The sequence below is a fragment of the Leptonychotes weddellii genome, chromosome 1 (assembly GCF_054177405.1).
Source record: "Leptonychotes weddellii isolate Sample4059 chromosome 1, ASM5417740v2, whole genome shotgun sequence".
NCBI classification, from domain to species: Eukaryota; Metazoa; Chordata; class Mammalia; order Carnivora; family Phocidae; genus Leptonychotes; species Leptonychotes weddellii.
The window spans coordinates 27,479,484-27,496,108 of record NC_138369.1 but is presented as its reverse complement, the minus strand read 5'-3'; the positions used below and the strand labels follow the sequence as shown (position 1 = coordinate 27,496,108).

The window sequence follows — 16,625 nt, the reverse complement described above, 5'->3', positions numbered from 1 at the left end:
GAAATGGAAAGCTGACAAGCTAATGGTGGCAGAGACATGTTTTCCAAAATTCTGATTTTTGCTTGAAAGTCTGAACTGTATTACTGGCAACAAATAATATCAGGCTATGTCCCAGGGGCCCTCTGCTCATTGATTTAGTATAGATTTCTAGGGGTTAGCATCCAGTTATGTTTGTATCTTCCGAAACTTTATTGAGTTATGTGAGCATGTATATCAGAAGTCCTCATGTAACATGGCTAGGAGAAAAGTGACTTCAACTTATATAATTAACATCACTATAAAAAAATTAAGTTTTTTGCCGAGGCAGCAAAAGCTTTACTCAGCATGACTTTTGAGCCATCAGAGCAAACGTTAACACAATATAAAAAGGGTAAACAGGGGCGCCTGGGTGGCTCAGTTGGTTAAGTGTCTGCCTTCGGCTCAGGTCACGATCCCAGGGTCCTGGGATCAAGCCCCACATCCGGCTCCTGACTCAGCAGGGAGTCTGCTTCTTCCTCTCCCTCTGCCTCTCCCACTGCTCATGCTCTCTCTCTCTCTGTATCTCTGTGTCTCAAATGAATAAATAAAATCTTTTTTAAAAAAAAAGGTAAACAGTGTCTCGGCGTTATTACGCTAATCGTTTTGACCACACAGCCCTCTTAAAAGACCTTTGGCCGGTTGAGGGAGTCTATGGACCACACTGAGAACTGTCTCACCGCGCTGGCCCATCTCTCGCATCCAGACCCGCACCCTTACAAAGTGTGCCCCTCCAGCTTCTCCAAGTTTCTTCAGTTTCCTCACCTGTAAAATGCAGCTATTAACACATAATTCGGGTCTCACAAAATTAACTTGAAAATTTGAGCTAATCCTACGTTAAGCTCCCGGAGAAGTCTGTGGCACAGAGTAGGTGCTTAAAACGTGGTGGCTGTCATGACCTTTGCCCAAATGCACAGCAAGTTATTGGCAAAGCATACCTTTGATTCCTGCCTGGAGTTCTCCTTGCTTTATCATAGCAGCAGAAGCACAACAGATTTCTCTAGGGTTGTTGTTACAACAAGGAGCAAAGAAGCCGTTTCAGCTGATTCAGTGGTCAGTGGTCTTCCTAGTTCATGTCCTAGCCCATACCTGGAAGCACTGGGGGGAGTCATTGAGAATATGTATGGCCGGCCCTTAGGTCATGAATTTGCTGTGTCCTGTGTGACCTCGTGCAAGTTTTCTAAGCCTTGGGTCTCTCTTCTGTAAAACTGGATAGTAGCACCTACCTTTATACAGTTACTGTGAAAGTGAATGAGATAATGCACAGAAACAGTAGGGTACCAGGGCCATGTAAATGTTCAGGAATGGTGAGCTGCTTGCTATTATAATAATGACTACTGCGGTTACCTACAGAGCTCAGTTCACTGCCGCATCCTCAGAGAAGCCTTTTCTGGCCCTTTTATGAAAGCACCCGATTTTATAATCTCATTGCTCCTATACCTCTCCTTGGTTGGACTTAATATAGTTATATTTCAATATGTGATCATTTGATTGCTGTTTATCATGCACACTAGGCTCTAAGCTCAATAAAGTCAGGGACAGGGTCTGTGATGCTCACCACTTTATTCCAACACCTGGCTCAACACCTAGGACTAAGCAGGTTTCCGTAAATAGTTATTGAAGGAATGAATGAAATAGTTAATTTAGTAGCTTGGCAAAGCACAGTTTTCCCCCAGTATATAATTTATCTGAACTTCCTCTAGCACTTGTTACTCAAAGAGTGATCTGCAGACCAGGAGCACCCACCTAACCTGGAAGCTTGTTGGAAATGCAACAGGTCTCACTCCAGAACTAGAGAATCTAAATGTGCACTTTAACCAAATCCCCAGATGATTCATATTCTTATCAAAGTTTTAGAAGTATGGACCCTTGCCTACTCATCACCAACCCCTGGGTGGGGGGCGTGGGGAGAGAGACAGAGAGGAAAGGAAAAGATAAGGGGAGGGAGGGAAGGGGAGGGAGGGAAGGGAAAGGAAGGAAGGAGGGAAGAAGGGGAGGGAAAGGGAGGGAAGGGAATAGAAGGGGAGGGAAAACAAGACAATCATTAAATTTCCTGGGTAAAACAGCACTCCCTTCCACAATTCCAGGTCTCATTACATTCCCAATACAAACATTATTACAAATATTACCATTTCTAAAAACCAGCTGCATTTAAATTTTTTTCAGGCTGGGCCAGGCTGCTCTTATTTCCTATTCACATATGATTTTTTCCAGAAGACTATTTTGGCCTCAGTTGAATAATTTATTTCAGAGGCTTTACATCCTAAAATATTCTCTGGAGGAGAGAGAAACACCATCTGTGCCCACTCTGGAAAAACAGCCCCAAACCATGAAGTAGGGGTGTCATTTTCATTACAGAGTTGCAAAATGTGAATGCCTGCTTGTCTGCCACAACCTCAGAGAGGAGGGAAAAACACACGTCGAAATCTCTGCCATCATAATAGCACCAAACCAGTTCCACTCCAGCAGCCCAAAGAGATTATAAAAATATGCATGGTACCCAGTTGACCCCTGGAAAAATTACAGCCTAGGTTTTTAATGAAAAGGTTATTCTTCTTAGAATTTATTCCCATTTCTGAATGGGGAAGCGCCTTCATCACTGGATAGTGATATGCAAGAACTCGAAGAGATTCAATGAATCATTCATTTGCCTATGTTCAGTCTTACAGAGTTTGTGGGATAGGATTTCAAAATTCCCTCTGTTGCAGTGTTCTCTGCTCCCAAGGGAAGAAATGGGCTGGGCCAGAAGCAAGGGACCTTTTACTCGGTTGGGTCCTGTCTCCACCAGTGCACTGACCTGGCAAGATCTGAATCTGCGAGCTGATGGTTATCAAATGGCATGTGAATTTGCTGCTACATGTTTTCCTGCAGCTTTTTCCTTGCCTGGGACTTTCCTCTCTCTCTCTCCCTTCCATCTCCTACGCAGGGACGCAGGCACGAAATGCTGCCTCGAGAAATAAAGAAGCTGCTGCATCTGTAGATTTAATGCCTAGAGTGGGTCTGCTGGTGTGTCATGGAGTCCCCCCACCCCAACTTTCCCTGTGGGTCCTGCCAGGGTCACAGGCATGAACATATGTTGAGAAAGGGGACATTAGGACAACCAGAGTGAGAACACAGGATAGAGATCCAAACCGAAATAACAGCTGCCCTGCAGGTCTCGTCAAACCAGGTGAGCCAAGAGGCCCAAATGGGGCCCTTCCCCCCCATCTGTAGGCATGGCAAACAGAGTGTCATTGATGACATGTGAGAGGACAGTTGCCCGCTGAGCCCAGCCCACGGTCATGCAAAGAAATGGGCTTCGGAGTCCCAGAGCTGAGAATCTGAACCCTGGCTCTCACACTTGCTAGCTATGCCTGCCTTGGCAAACTGTATTTTATTATCTGAGCCTCACTTTGCTCATCCTTTAAAAAACAGGTAGGTAATATCCCTTGGTGGGCTTTTGTGGGGATTAAAGGAGGTTTGGTTCCATAATGCCCTGGAGTGTGGGTGATTCTCAAGAAACGTTAGTGGCCCTCTCCCTGTTTCACTTCCGTGCTGAATGTACCAAGATGTGTGTCCTTGACCCTGACGATGCTGGTGGGAAAAGAAAAAAAGAAACAGGAAGTGGGGGGGAGGTGAGGGAGAGCAAGGGAAAAAAAGAAACTGTGCGCTAGTATATGTAAGTGTGATTTCAAGAACAGTTGGCTGTCAGAATAGCTGTAAGTTGTTGAAGTCATGGTTAAAAATTCGCTTTTGAACATAAAGTCTATGTGGGCTTGTTTATTATTTAATTTTGTCTCATTAGCTATTTTAACTTTATTCGCCTCTTTTTTTTTTTTTAAATTAAGGATTTTATTTATTTATCCATGAGAGACAGAGACAGAGACAGAGACAGAGAGAGAAGCAGAGGGAGAAGCAGACTCCCCGCCGAACAGGGAGCCCAATGCGGGACTCGATCCCAGGACCCCGGGATCATGACCTGAGCCGAAGGCAGACGCTTAACCATCTGAGCCACCCAGGCGCCCCTAACTTTATTCGCCTCTTAAAAGCCATTGGTGCCCCTCCTCCACTATTACTATTGCAATAAATCCTTTCTGCCATCTAGACCCTTCCTTATTGGTCCTAACCAGAGTTTGAGGACAGAATTAACATGGATCTCAGTCAGAGCTTTGAGCCTTGCCCTGGTGGCCCTGGGACCCTGTCCCAAGGAGCCACCTCCTCACCCTCATACGTGGGCTGCTTTCTCAGAGAAACCATGTTGAGGAGAGGGAAACACTTGGGAGACTGATGGACTGTCAGGAAAAGGGGTCTTAATCCACAGAGCTGTGGGGGCCAGGCATAAGACAATCTCTAACTTGTAGCAGAGAGAAAGCAGTCTCAAGGTGTCTGTCAGGAGTTTCAGCCGCTGAGAGTTTCGGCTGACATGATGGGTATCCTCCTACAGTCTTGTGGGACTTTGTTGATAGATGAAGTTGGTTTGCCCAGGGCAAAGTCCCCAAGGGTGAGCTGCGGAGACTGAGAGACTGACTTGAAAGCTAAGGGCAGTTCATCAGCCACGAGTGTCATCGGTATGCTATTCCTGACGCTCACTGGCTTGGCGTCGCTCTATGCCAGACGTTCCCACCCACTCTGAATGGTACATCACCTAAAGTATTTCCGTAGACCCCTCCATTGTTTTACTGCCCTCACCCCACCAGCAGCATGCTCATCACACTTCCATTTTATGAAAAATGGTAAGACTTTTATAGTTACTTAACCACTCATTGTGAACTACCATTTACTTTCTTTGGAGGTTCTGGTACACAGCAGGGAGAAACTATGGCCATACCTGGGAATCACCTGGGAGTCCCGATGATGCCCAGGCCATATGTCATATCAGTTCAGTCTGGTCTGTAGGAGTTAAGACACAGGCATCGGGATTTTGTCTGAAAAGCTTCCCAAGTGATTCTCATGTGAAATCAAGTTTGAGAACCAATCATTGTTTCAAGGTGGTGTGAGTGGAGGGGGTGTTGTGTAGACCGAACACAACCTCAAAGTAACTCCAGCAAAGTAACTCTTGGTATTCATCAATCCTTGTACTGGGCAACTTAAGGAGCATGTGTGTATATCTTAGGAAACATTTGATGTCAAGTCCAGTTTGTTTATGTTGAGTGTCAAGTATGCCATCAAGTAAAGTAGATAAGCCCAGAACCCTGATCTTTTAATCTTCACATGTATGCCCACATTCTCTGTACCAGGCAAAATGCAAGTTACTAGTGATTTGATGATGATGCCAATGATGATATTAATATTATTATAATTAGCAATAACAACTAACATACATTCAGTGTCTAAGCACTATACACATCTTCCTTCCTTCCTTCCTTCCTTTCTTCCTTTCTTGAGAGAGGGCCTGTGCATGAGTGGGGCAGGGGCAAGGCACAGAGGGAGAGAGAATCTTAAGCAGGCTCCATGCTCAGTGACCTGTCATGACCCTGAGATCATGACCTGAACTGAAATCAAGAGTCAGATGCTTAACTGACTGAGCCACCCAGGTGCCCCCGTTACACATGTTTCTAATTTATTCATCCCATAAACACTAAAGTACATACTATTAGCATTTTTCTTCCCTATGAATGAGATTTAAAGAGGCTAAGTAACTTGCCCAACATTACACAGCTAGCACATGCCTGGGGTTTGAAATCTTATTTTGCATGCAATAATGAATTAGGCAAATGAGGCAGTGTCCCACTTTTTAATTAATATTTTTATTATTTTATTTTGATGTCTCCAGAGCTCACATAATAATAGGCCCATGATATTTTGTATAAAGCATTTGCTGAATTAGGCATTTTCCTGCCCTCACATCCTGGTGTGGAAAGAAGATACATGATGATTGTAATATAATATGTCAGTGGCTACCTGAAGTATTGTCAGAAAACAAATCAGGGGTAATTAATTCTGCTTAGGTAGACAAAATGGTGTCAGGGGAGGCTGACCAACAGAAAAGGGTATTTTTTAGAGGGCTTTAAAGACTAAAAAGGAGCCTGCCAAGCAGAAAAGAAAGAAGCATGCCAAATGGGGTGAAGAGAAGGAGCAAATATACAGGCATAAAATTGTAAAGAATTCTGGAGAAATGATTGGCTTCTGATAAGGGTTCTCAAAATGAAGTGTGCATTGGAAATTACTCAGAGGCTTGTTAAAACACACATTGCTGGGCCTAATCCGAAGAGCTTTTGACTCAGTAGGACCATGTGAGACCACAAATTTGCACTTTTAATGAGTTCTCAGGTGATGCTTATCCTTCTTGTCCAGGGACAACACTGTGTTGAGAGCCCTGGTCTACTTAGCAGTATCACCTGGAAACCCCCACAGCATGTGTGTGTGTGTGCGTGCGTGTGTGTGTCACATGCCAAAGTCAGCAAGACTCAGGATTTCTTCTTTTCCTGCAAGGAGTGGTGGTTAAATTTTACTGTTGGTTTTGGGAGCAATTCATACTGAAGCCGTCCAATGGGAGGAAGCAGAGAAACCACAGCTCGGGACTGAAACGAGGGAACCTGGGCTTTTTCCTGCATCTGTGCCCCATCAGTGCCCCTATTCATGCGCTCGTGAAGGCCTGAGGCTAGAGGAGACCAAGCACACTAGATCTTTTGTTGTGCGAGCAAGCATTTGTGTCCAGTTCATGGGGAGGATGGCATTTTTTACATCTCTTCCTGCAGTTTTGACCCTGTGTCTGCTGACCAGGTGAGTTCCTGTGTTTATCACCAACATGATCTTTTGACGGCCAAGGGCCAAGAGCGGGGAGTGGGGGGAAGAGTCGGGACTGCTCTCACACGCAAAGAATGGAGAGGGTGCTGGAATGCCAGGCTCATGGGGAAGGCCTGGGACAGATGACATCCTTGTGAAATTATTCCTTTTCCTCCACCTCTAATTCAATTATCACGCTTTGCTTCTCTCATTCTCCAGAATGGAAAAATCTAGGCTGCCTCTGCCATTGCTCCTGGACCCCTCTTCTCCAGGGGTTAGCAACACTTCCAGGCCTGCCTCCAATATTAGGCCCTCCCTCTTTCAACCCCCAACCTCTGTAGGACAGATCCCAGCTAGATCTGGATGTCCTCTTTGTCCAATAATTGGGGAACTTAAGGCAGCTAATTCCTATGCCCGATTCTGTCACTAGGTTGGTTTGCCAGCTGATGGCCAACAGCTGTGTGTGTTACATTCCTGGCAGGGCCCTTCCATACCCCACTACTACTCCCAGGATTTGAGAGAGAGGAGTAGGAATCGCCTACCAGAGAAAGGAAACAAAATCGTGTTGTTTGGATTCTGTGTTCCATGTTTGTTTTCATTTTGAATGCAATTCCCCATTACTCTCTTGTAATCTAGAAAATTTCTAGCAGCCTACTGAGTAGTCCACTTAGTTACTAGCCAAAAGTGATGGAAACCCTCGTTTTCCAGTTTGGGATTTCCATTTTCTTGCTGTTTGGCCAGGAAGGCAGAGAAAGAGTCTGATGGTCTAAAAAGGAAATAGTACATGAGACTGGACGAGCCTGCTGCCCTGGGTTGCACCAGGGGGTTGTGCCCCATTTCTTTTGGGGAATGGGAGCTTTATCATCAGTATTATTGATGAGACTCTGGTTAGTATTTTTGTCATCATGTCTATTATTCTTCACAAGAACCCAATTAGGGAAGAGTGCCTCAACAGAGGAGGCTGATTAAATTCACAGATTTATTGCAAAACCACTTTGGGAGTTGTGAGAAATGAGTTTCACTGCTGAGCTTCCTTGCTTTAAAGAAAAAAAAAAAGAGTCAAGCTGTAAGCCTGTACCTTGGATTATCCATCTATAACAGATCATAAAATACCCATAACCTTGCACACAGTTTATCTTTCTCCAGAGAGGCTCGAGATGCTTCTTCCAGGCTCACAGTACCTCCCCAAGGGGTAGGTGATGGCTTCTGTGTTCATGGGACACAAGGGGTAATTCTGACCCAGAGCAGGATGGGGTAGGCAAAGGTCAAAGGGAAGATTTTGCTTTGCAAAGCTTGCAGCCAATGGGCTCAGGCAGTCCTTGTTTTTATTTGGGTCCCAGAAAAGTTGCTGTAAATAGGAATGATGTAAATGAGATCTGATTTTTCCATAGAAACGAGGACAGCATTGAGGATTCCTGACCCCAAACCCGATGCCCAAAATGTTATAGAAACAACCACAAGCATTATTTTAAAACTTGTAACTTGCTAGGGAGGATATCCAAGACAAACACCCATATTCCCACCGCAAAAGTCTCAGGTTTTGTTTATTTAAGGCAGCATTTCCCAAATTGTTTTCTGTAGAACATTAACCTCAGAGGATGCCCTGGAAGGAAAGGTTTATGGTGATAAAATTGGGGCAATGCTGCCTATTAGATGTTCCTTAATTTGCAATCCTTATTAACACAATAAAAATAACAGCTATGTCTTACTGAAAGTCTACCGGAGCCAAGCACCTTATATATTTTATCTCATCCAGTCTTCAAAAAATAATCCTCTGAGGCAGATACTCATTTATTCCATTTTCCACATGGCATGGAGCAGTTAAATGGGTTGCCTGGTTAAAAGGTACAAGATCCAACTAGGTTTCAAATCTATTCTCATTCCTAAATGCATGCTCTTAACCTCTAAACTTGATCACTTCCTCACTAACTATGTAGAAACTTTGTCACATTGCTGTGTCTGTGGTTTTTTTTTTTTTTCATTGTTGCTTCTTTACACAATTGAGTCCATCCCTAACTGTCACAGTGGGTCATCTTTTGTTGGCATCTTTAATGTTTATGCGTGTCTTCACATAGAGCCAAGCTGGTATCATTGCAGGTGATATCTTCCGCTCACATCAAGCTTTCATGCTTCCATCTCGCATGGCCTTGGTATAAGTGCTTGGAGCATGCTTTAGTGGATTTTCATCAGTATCTCTGACAGTTTATAGATAAACAAAGATGTAAGGGAGACAGGATGTGTCTGAGTTTATTTACCTTGTCTTTGGCAAGACAGTCTTTGTCTACAAAATGAAAGTGAGTAAAAAGCAAAAGTAGGATAAAAAATGACACCCAGGGTACATAGTTAGCTCTTGTGTTTGTGGAATTGGGATTTCTTGCACCCTTGGCATCTTAATAACTATTAGCTGATCATTTATTTTATCTGGGAGATGTCAGGGGAAGGATGAGGAGGCGAGACAGAGAATGATTCTGTACAATCAGTTTCATCCTAAAGAAATTGCTCATTAAATTTAGGAACCACGTTGTCTGCTAATCACTTTACCAAAGTACGCGCTTGCTCAGAAAATGGGCTTTTCAAGGGTGGGCAGGAGCAGAATGTGAGTTATCAGGAGCAGCCCCGTCCCAGCAGGGACCGAGTCAAAAGGTACTAGAATTGGTGTCCTTGGTTGTGTTGGATTGCACAGGGTACCTAATCTCCCCCATCATGCTTGACTCCAATTAAGTCGGCTTCCTTCTATATATGCCTGTGTTCTCTGAGAGCCTGCACGTGAAAGGATTTGCCCTCCCTTTGCCCCCTTGATCAGTCAGGAATAATTTAATGAGCACCTACACTGTACTCAGTATCTCCTTTACACACAGGCCTGTTGCCTGATGTGGGCTGGATGAGGTTCGAGGACTTTTTTTGTTGTTGAAACTGTGCTTCATGCTCTCCATGAAGTATCTCCTTCTATATCCATAATGGCCTTAAAAGAGAGAGCCCTGTTATTACTTGTGGGTTATGGGAGAGCAAAGTGAGGCTAGGAGAGGAGAAATGGCTTATTAAAAGACACACAGCCAGGAAGGGACAGAGCCAGGAAATTAACTGTACAACCTTGAATTCGAAAGCCTATATCTTTTACAACTATCAGATGCCAGATAAGTGAGGGGGAGCTCCTCCACCACCCTTTGCATGGACTAGATGAGCTCTGTTTAGGAAGTATAAGGAGAAAAAAAATGCTTGATTCAGGTCTTAAAAATGAATGTTATTACTAATCAGGTAAGTGGGACCTCCAATGTTACTGGAACTAAAAAAAAAAAAAAAATCAGGAGATCATTTATTTTAGGGAAAACACGAATTAGGTGGATATAAATTCTTCTGGGTAAAAATGCCGAGAACTCCAGTGCTGCCTGGAGAACAGACCACCTCTGGTTTGGCTGTGACTGAGATATTAGAATCTGCTCTTTCTCTCTTCAGCTCTACAGAAGGTACTTGAAACCATTCTGAAATGGTATTTAATTCTCTCACATAACGCATGCAGTAAGCCCACTTTTTAAAACTTAGGTGATGACTAGTAATCTCATGAATGTGAAAATGCCAGTGGGGTGGGGCAACCATTCTGCTTTCGAACGCTGGAAGCTTTAAACATGAAGCCGAAGCTATTCAGCAATAAAAAGAAATGAGCTATCCACTTACAAGAAGACATGGGGGCCCCTCCAATGCATATTGCTAAGGAAAGACATCAATCTGAAGAGGAGGCTACATACTGTATGAGTCCCACTGTAGGACATTCTGGAAAAGGTAAAACTGTGGAGATAGTAAAAAGATAATTGTTGCCCAGGTTAGGGGGAGAGAGGGATGAATAGGCTGAGCACAGAGGATTTTTAAGGCAGGGAAGCTTTTGTGTGTGATACCATAATGGTGGATACATATCCTTAGACATTTGTGAAAACCCATAGATTGTACCATACAAAGAGTAATGTAATATAAACTATGGATTTCAGTTAATAACAATGTATTAATATAGGCTCATCAATTACAACAAATGGGCCATACTAATGCAAGATGTTAATAATGGGGGAAACTGGGGAAGAGGGCAAAGTGAGAGAGTAGATGGGAACTCTGTATTCTCTGTTCGATTTTTCTGTAAACCTAAAACTGTTCCCCCCCCACAAAAAAAAGTCTTACTTTTTTTTTTTTTTAGCAGAAGAGAATCACATTGTTTTTCAGCATCCTAGCATCTCTGTAGCTGACAGTGCCCTTGCAGAAAAAAAAAATTGATAATCCTCTCGATGCATAATACCAACTCAGTACTCAGGTTGTGACAACCAAGGAATATATGAAAGGTCAATTTAAATGTCTCAGTGGGTTGGAAAGACAAAGCAGACTTTGTGCCACAACAGAACTCATCCCATGGAACCGTGCAGATGGCAGGAGATAAAACAATACTCTTTATCGCCAGCAGATTAACCAGCAAGGACATGTTCTTTCTATTTATCCTATAGGCTCCTAAGGACAATGGGCCTTTTGTCCTTACACCTGTTGAAAGGGAAAGGAGCCCCTAACAGAGACCTAGTGGGGTTTATGTGAGGCCATGCAGTTCAGATTTCTTACCTTCGTCTCTGATGGTACATCCCATTTCATAATATGCCTTCCAGCAAGGGAACTTGGAGATGGAGCCTTCAGCATTCAAAGGGAAAGAAGCAGGTCCAAGTTTTACTTGAGAAGAATGATGGAATGGAGAAATCCATGTAGGAGAGCAGGATAACAAAGTAGTGGCATGTTCTGGCTCTCAGCCAGACACCAGACACGAGTTCCGGGAGGGTCCTGCTCCTTCCCTGTCCTCAGCTTCTAGCACCAGGCACAGGGTCAAGGCTCAACAGAGGTGAAGACTGCTGGATCAATGAACCTCCAGGACTTTGCTAAAGAAAAAGAAACAGCAAAATAATTCATCAAGATTGACAGCTGATTTTTCCAGCTGTTTCTCGAAAGTTTCCAGATAAACATGTCTGTGGGCACATGTGTACTGATGACTTTTTTCATTCTAAATTCTTGCTTGCAATGGGATCTGTTGGTTTTACTGCCTTCTTTGTGGGGGGAAAAACCACTCCAATTTTCTTTGGGTCAACCAAACTTCCTCTTAATTTTGGTGTGTGAAGTTTGATTTTAATACTTCCTTTTGGTTTGAAGGGATGGTCTGAGGCCCAGGCCTAGCCAGTTAGCATTGTTTCCCCTTGGCCTCAGTGAAATTCAGAGAAAGATGTATAACTCAAGCTGGATCCATGGGATTCCCACCTGGGATTTTGCTGCTTGATTTGGAAAGAAGTATTCTTTTTTTGCTAGGGTTGAGAAATGGGTAAAATGAAAGTCTAGGGTTACTAGTCAACTTCTTAGCCATCACTTGGGAATAATATCCTTGGGAAAAAAAGGCAAAATAGAAGAAAACTGAACTGAAAGATAGAGAAAGAACAAGTCCTGGTAAAAATATTTGAGTGACTTGAATCAGCCAAGCCTAAACTCAACCCATTTCCTGGACCCTTCACTGAAATGGGCAACTAAATTTCCAGGATTTCAACTACCTTATAACCAATTCTATAGATGTAGATAGATAGATAGGTACATAGATAGATAGATAGATGATAGACTCCCAAATATATGACCACTGTATTCATTTTCTATGCTTAATGAAAAATTCTGAGCCACTCCTGTTCATATGTCCATATTCTTCATATTAAAATTTAATAGGAAAATTCTCACTGGGATATGTTCTGTCCATAGCCTCCCCCACATCTTTCAGGCTCTTCACGCCTCCAGATGGACAAGGATAACATCTGAAATGAAGAGACCTTGAATTTCCATTTCCAAATTCCAACAAAAGGCAGAATTCTCCTTTGTTGAATATCTCACTTCACTACAAACTCTAAATCTTTTTGTGGCTTAGGAAAAGTTGGCACGTGGCAGAGTCCTGCTGAACAGATTGAGACATCAGAGAATGGGCCCTTGGCCATGCCTGGCACACGTTCTGAAGACATGGCCCCATGCCACCTTCCCCCTCACATTCATTGTGCCATTAACACTAGGAGTGGGCTCAATAGCTAGGGTAACTTGGACTTGAAACATAACCTTGAAATTCATGGATACATTTGAAGGATGAAAAAGAATGCTCTGTAGCTCTTCAGCTGACTCTAGCCATGAGAATAAGAACTCCCATCAATTGAGTAGAGCTGTACCACACATAGTACTAAATACTCTTCTTGCGTTGTCCCTTTGAACCCTCATCACAACCCTGTGTGGTAGATCCTATTGTAATCCTCATTTTAACAGTTGAAGAAATTTGACCTAGGAAACTTAGTGAACCTGCCCTGGATCAGGATTCAGACCCAAGTAGCAGGCAGGCTCCCCATCATAACACAATGTTGCGTGTTAAGAATAAAAATAGTGCCTGGATCATGGCTATAGAATTGTGGAAATGAATGTTATGACGGAAGGAGGCTTAAACATCATTTAGCCTGATGGAAAACCTGAGGCTGAGGGAGAGAAGTGACTTCCCCAAAGCCACATAGCAAGATAACCAGACACTGAAATCTAGCCTTGATGCCCCAATTCTTTTGCAGTGCATGCCTTGTTATTTTAGGATATGTATACAAAATAGCACACATCAAGTTATTCAACACGCACCACCATTATAGATGTACCAGTTATTCTAAAATATGTGCATACAACTTGGCAAATGACAACCATCCTGAGACTATCTATCTCTTGCCTTAGGACTCCTGGACCTCCCCACAACTAAGAAATTAAAGGGCTAGTATCTATCCCCTTTGGCCAGTTTCCATTCTGATTAGTCAATCCCTTCCCTCAGTTAAATATTTTTAGTATGAACATTTCCTTAACACAAAAGCCAGCACACATACTCTTCTCCCTCCAGATAATAGGAAATTAATGAATGGATTGCAGGCTGCATCTCAGTCATTTGGGATACAGTGTTGTCTCAAATATAAGAGATTGATGAAAGCTAATCAAGCCAACCATGCGCAGGACAACAGAGGAGAAAGTTCTGCCCCAGCATTCGGGGACTCTGAGGAGGTCTTGTCATCTCCTTCCAGGTGTGGGTTAAAAATGTTCTCTCCCCACAGAGAGGAAGTTCAGAGCATCTGAATTGTCAGAGGTAAGGAGGGTCTTGCCCCCACCTCTCTCACTTTTCTTATTTCTTTATAAATTGGCAGAGCCATCCCTCAAGTCATGAGAGCCCTACTGACAACAAGTGGAAATACATGGAAAACAAAGCTTGCCTGCTGCATAGACAGCTGCCCCAGCTCCTTTTGAAGACAATGGGAGGTAAGCCGTTCTTTCTGCTTCCTCAGCTGCAGAGATGGAGAAACGATTGCTAGTGGAAGGGAAGCCCTGATGTACAGAATGCCCTGCATGAGTCAGCCAACCATGCACTACTAGCCCATGTGAAAACCATCAGACAATGACTGGTCTTCATGGGATGATGGCTTGCAGAGAACTGACTTAAGCTATTTGAATATCTGTTCTCCTGTTATGCCTTACCAGGATTTACATACCACCAAATAATCCTTAATTATGAATTATTAGGCATATTCATCAAGAACATTCTTTTATGGACCAGAAATCTATTTCAGTAGTAGCCACAACCTTCTTGTATGATGTCTGAAGCAAGAGATACACCCTGGTTGAAAGCAAATATAGGAAAGGCCTGAAAATTCCTTAGCCACCTCTCCTTCACCTTATTCTCTGGATGTTGGCTTACTTGTCATTCCCTATTCCAGCCCTCTCCTCCAGACTAAGTTAGCATTCCCACAGCACTTTATGATTTCCCGTTTGTAGCATTTATTGCATTTATAATTATTTTCTTAAAGCTTGTCTTCCCCACTAAACCCTAATACCTATGAGAGATGAGTGTGCATTACTCTTACTAACATTTCCCCATACATAGAGGAGTGTGTTGTTTAACAGTGGATATTCACTGAATGATGGAAGAACATTGCACAATGTTGATATGAAACCCTAGCTATTTACAGAGTGGGCCCTTTAACCATCATTTGAATATGTGGGAAAGGCACTTAAAAAGACCTAAAGTCACCCAGCCACCCCATTCCTCCCACCCTCTACCACTCCAGCAACCCTCAGTTAGTTTCCTGATGTAATGTATGGTGGTTAACATAACATAATAATAATAAAAAAAAAAATGTAAAAAAAAGAAGACCTAAAGTCATCCATGAATACATCAAGTTCTTTAGCTTCACCAACTCACAAAACACTTTCCAGTTCATCTTCTCTTCCTGTTTATTTAAGTGCATTCTCTCCTACACTGTGATTTAAGGAAACTTCCATTCCATGTTATTGTAATTGATGCATAACTGAATTTTCCTCAGACTGAGGAGTTGGCTTACTGTTCCAGACCAGTGAGAGTTGGCTTACTGTTCCTTGGGGTTCTGTGAATTCCCTATGAGATTAGTAAAGAGATGTAAGCATATGCTGACTCATGCAGATGAACATTTAAAAACTGAATGGAGCCATTTGATTTCACTATCTGGAGGCTTTAAAATATATTTCAAATTCTCTAACACCCCTCCCTTCAGCAAGTGGAGTCTCATTTCCCTTCCCTTAAAATGCAGGCAGGACTTAGTGACTTGCTTCTAATGAATGATGTGAGACAAAGTGACCTTGCATGACTTACAAGGCTACGTTAGAAAAGGTGATATGGCTTCCACCTGGCTCTCTGTCGTGGGGCATGCATATGGGAAGCTCTGAGTCATCATAGAAGAAATCCAGCTTTTGTGACACTGCCACGCTATAGCGACCAAATGGAGAGACTTTATAGAGACTGCTAGTAGAACCCCAACTATTCAAGTCCTCCTAGTCCCGCTAGCAGGCAGGTGAGTGACGAAGACTTTGAGAGGACCCCAGCCTCAGCCACCAGCTGACTATGACCTCATGGAAGGCCCCAAGCCAGAACTATCCAGCTGAGCCACTTCTGGGTTCCTGGCCCAAAGAAAGCAGGAGAGGTAGGTGATTATTGCTGTTTTAAGTCACTGAGTTTTGTGGTGTCCGTTACAAAGTAGTAGATAACTACTATGCTGTGGTTACTTGCAGCTGAGTTTATGATTGCATTGCAACCATGTATTTCTTAGAGGCCATGAGAAGAGAATACAGACAGACTTAATAAATGCATGTCAAGTGAGGGATAAAGTTTTGCAGTAGTTCAACTAGAGAACAGTGACAAGTAAATGGCTCATCACAACCAGCTTGGTGTTTCTGGCAGGCTGAACTCAAAGGGATCTTTGTTCCATCAATACCCTACTCAAATTGCAAGCAGTTAGTGGGTTTCAGCAAAACAACTTCAACGACATTTAACAAATGCAGTCAATTTTCATTGTTTTGGCTTTTTTTTTTCCTGATTCTCTTGGACATTATAATTCCTTATATCTAGTTTTACATGTAGACATTTAAGTAACATTATAATACTTAAGTCAGCACCAGAGAACCACAATTATTTTTTCTTTAACAGGAATCTTAAGTTTGAGAATCAGGGAGGATCTTCAGATAGGCATCTGCCTCTATAACACCCTATCTCCTCATTTACTATTAAATGAAGGACTACCAACTACTCTCCCCCTAGAGCATTTTTCTTAATTGTCCATATATGTAGCAGTTCGATTGCAAGTCTCAGTGTATCTGCCTTTAAGTCTCTCAGTTGTTGAAGACTTGCATTTGAACTACCCCTGTTGATGAAAATGTTTTCAGTCTATGTATTCTTAGTATACATGGCCTGACTTCGATCAGCAATCACGTATTCCTCCTGTTCATCAGTTTCAGCTAGATGATGGCCACCTGTCTTTGCAGTGCCCTTGACCCCAACCTAACCTTTTGAGTAGAGCACTTAAATTACATTTTAAATCAGA

The 16,625-nt window shown here is 42.9% G+C and overlaps 3 long non-coding RNA genes across 3 annotated transcripts in view; 1 reads left to right on the top strand and 2 right to left on the bottom strand.

Annotated features, from left to right (window-relative positions):
• LOC145716785 (uncharacterized) overlaps positions 1-14,003 on the top strand; it is a 57,911-nt gene extending 43,908 nt beyond the window's left edge. Inside the window, exon 3 of the long non-coding RNA XR_014139680.1 lies at positions 13,923-14,003. This is a non-coding gene — a long non-coding RNA (uncharacterized LOC145716785). The remainder of the gene's footprint in view (positions 1-13,922) is intronic.
• LOC145716792 (uncharacterized) overlaps positions 1-16,625 on the bottom strand; it is a 412,414-nt gene that overhangs the window by 30,001 nt on the left and 365,788 nt on the right. The gene's annotated exons all lie outside the window — the stretch shown is intronic.
• The window catches only part of LOC145716773 (uncharacterized), a 115,582-nt gene continuing 98,980 nt past the window's right edge, over positions 24-16,625 (bottom strand). The window contains exons 3-4 of the long non-coding RNA XR_014139658.1: positions 4,034-11,618; positions 24-3,818 (exon numbers count right to left, since the gene is read on the bottom strand). This is a non-coding gene — a long non-coding RNA (uncharacterized LOC145716773). The remainder of the gene's footprint in view (positions 3,819-4,033; positions 11,619-16,625) is intronic.